Source organism: Chaetura pelagica, unplaced genomic scaffold (genome assembly GCF_000747805.2).
Source record: "Chaetura pelagica isolate M959 unplaced genomic scaffold, ChaPel_1.0 scaffold246, whole genome shotgun sequence".
Taxonomy (NCBI): domain Eukaryota; kingdom Metazoa; phylum Chordata; class Aves; order Apodiformes; family Apodidae; genus Chaetura; species Chaetura pelagica.
In genome coordinates this window covers 709,062-711,986 of record NW_009953647.1, presented here as the reverse complement: position 1 = coordinate 711,986, position 2,925 = coordinate 709,062, and positions in this window count along the sequence as shown.

The following is a 2,925-nucleotide window of genomic DNA, read 5'->3' as shown; positions in this document are numbered from 1 at the left end:
CCCCCCGCTGCCGGTGCAAAAATAGTAGTAATACGTGTAAATCTGTATAAACGGCTCGGGTGCTGGAGGGTTTTTTTTTTTATTATTTCCAAACACGGGGGGGGAAATGGTTTTGCTGCCTTCCCCGGCTTGCAGCGCCTGTGCGTCGTGTGCCTGCTGGGCTCTTTGTTGGGGAAATGCCTACACACGGGGGGAATTTCTGCGTCTCCTCCTCGCTCAGTTGTTCAGCCGGTTGAGGCGCGGTGAAGCCGTGTGTGCACGTCTGAAGAAGCTGCTGCTTTGTGTCACCCTTCCCGGTCGCGCGTTGGCATTTGCAGCGTGTCCTGCAGCCTTAACTGGTGCGTTCCGATGGGTTCGTGCCTCTCCCCGCAGCAGCTCCCGGAGTCGAGCATGTGCAGCTTCACAGCACGTTACAGCTCTCGAGAACCAGCAGTCACTGACTCCTTCTGTGGCTTCTGGTTTGTTTCTTCTTCCTTTTTGCTCCCGAGAGGCTGGATGGCTCTTCAGATGGCTTGGTAGAAGGTGGCAGTGGGACATGTTTAGTGTACGACTGAATGATACACTGATAATTTCAGCAGCTTTATTCTTTGGTATGTTTGGTATATTCTTTGGTCTGTTGTCTGCAGCCTTGGGATCACTCCTACTGCCTTGGGTACAGAGTAGTCAGGCTAATCAGCCTTTCTGGTTTGACTTTGAAATGGTCATTATTTGTCTACTGGGACAAATGTTAGTTGTTTATTTGTTTGTTTGTTTTTCTCCACCAACCCCCGTTTAAATCTGACTTGTTTAGTTTTACTAACATGTTGCAAGAAGGTGGTTTGAGTGAAAAATAAAAAACCAAAACCCAACCTATTTTCTGAATGTCTTTTGGCCAGCTTTGCTGAGAGGAGGAGTAGCTGTGGTATTCCATGTTGTCACTTGGCTGGATGTGGAGACCTACCAGGCTGGTCGAGGTCTTCCCATGCTGCAGACATTTTTGGCACTGTGGGTGCAATCCCTTCCCAGTGCTAAGCAAAGCTGGTTGGGAGAGATGACAAATCTAGAGTGAAAATTACTCCTGTGAGATCCTGACCTGCATCAGGCTTTTGGGAGTGGGAGCTGTGGCTTGAATAATGGGAAAGATGAAGTCACCGAAAGGGTATTTTCAGGTGCATATTCAACTGTCTTGATGCTCTTGTGCAAGAGAGGGCAGGTACCTGATGTCAGCCTTCTTGGTCAATAAAAAGGAGGCTCCTGGATGCACTGAGCGCTATGGTTTGGGCTGCTGAGCTCTGCCTCATCATGCAAGCCCAATGGTGTAGCAACTTGCTTTTCCAGTTGGGCCATTGTTTAGTTTTGCAAAAGGCTGCAGTTGAAGTTGCAGTAAGCTGGGGTGGGGCAGCAACACCTGTGCTCTTGGTGAGGATACTTTCCTGATAATTGCTGTGAACGATTTACTCCTCTTCTGATCAGGCAGCAACGGGTGGAACAGGAATCCTCGCTAGGAAAGACCACCCTCATTACCCACCATCATTAGTCACGCTTGGGTTTTGCTGATCCCAGTTTCACCAGGCTGCTGGGATCGTGAGTGAGCCCTTGTTTCTGACAGGTTGCAATACATTTTAGTCTAGAGGAATGCAAAGGTAGTGGGGCTGATGTGGACTGCAGTTGGAGAGCTTTGCTATTCAAAGAGTGAAACCTGAGGACTTCAGATAACGCTGGCAGTGCCAGTCTGCTTGGTACGGATTTGCTTAGGGAAGAGCAAGTTTCACTTGATCTTTTGAAGGTGTTACTGTCTATCAAATTTGTTCTTATCAAAGATGCTGATTTAGGCTTTCAAAAGGGAGTGTGATGAGAATCTGGCTAACTCTCCTCACTTCCTGCAGGGCATCACTTAGTCAGATTAGAATGTGAAGATCCTCTTGCTGACGTTCTCAGGACTTGAATCCTTGGGAATGGAGGACTCATGCCTCTGGTGGCATTTGGCATTCGAAAGCCTTACAGTGAGTGGGTTGGGTTTTTGTCAGCTTCCACAGCTGTTTCCCTTCCTTCCTTTCCTGAGGTGTCTTGCTGCTGTTGCATTAAGTGGGTATTTCTCTTCAGTGTTGTCTGGTTCTGTTCAGCTTCACCCATTTTTCAAAAATGGTATCAGTGCTGTGAGGGGGCTGTGGTTTGCACCCAAGGACAAGGAGTGGGTGAACAAACAGCAGCAGGACTCTGGCAGTGTGTTTCTTCTGGCATTGGGAATCTTACTTAAAGCAACACCAAACGGTCACAATTTGTAACTCCAGATGTAACATCGTTTCCTTTAAGTTTGTACTCTTGGCTAATGACTGTGGAGGAATGATACAGTGATTATTAGTTCTCATCACTCCTTTGGGACTTGTTAAGAAACGTCATCCATGTTGGGGAAAATAAGAGCTTCCAGAAGCATCTGTGTTAGAAAGTCCTTTTGTAGTTATATTCTTAGTTTCTATGAATTCACCATGAAATCATCTTGCCAACAGAAGTCAAGGGCTGTCAGTGCCCATCTAGAAGAGACAGTGCTTGTATCGTTCTAAACACAGTCATCTGAGAGCTGCAGAAATAATAGTTCGTTCTGTTTAGAAAATAGTCTGTTCCTAGGGCACATGTCCTTTTTATAGACTGCTATGGGGATGAAAAAAGAGCTTTGTATCTCAAAATGGCACGGGCGGCTGCTGTTTGTTCCATGCAGCAAGTCTCCATCTCGTCTCTCTGAGGCCACCCTGGATGGCTGTGGAAGCCCCGCTCAGCACAAGCAGCAGGCTGGCATTTCTGCACAGGCAAACATGCTTAACGTTCAAATTAATAAAGATTTAGTGCTGGAGAATATGGGAGACTTTGGAGAAGAGGCGAGCATGGCTCTGGTCTGCCTGATTGCCATGGAAACGCCAGGCCCTCTTCAGCTTTTTAATTGCTTTCCCT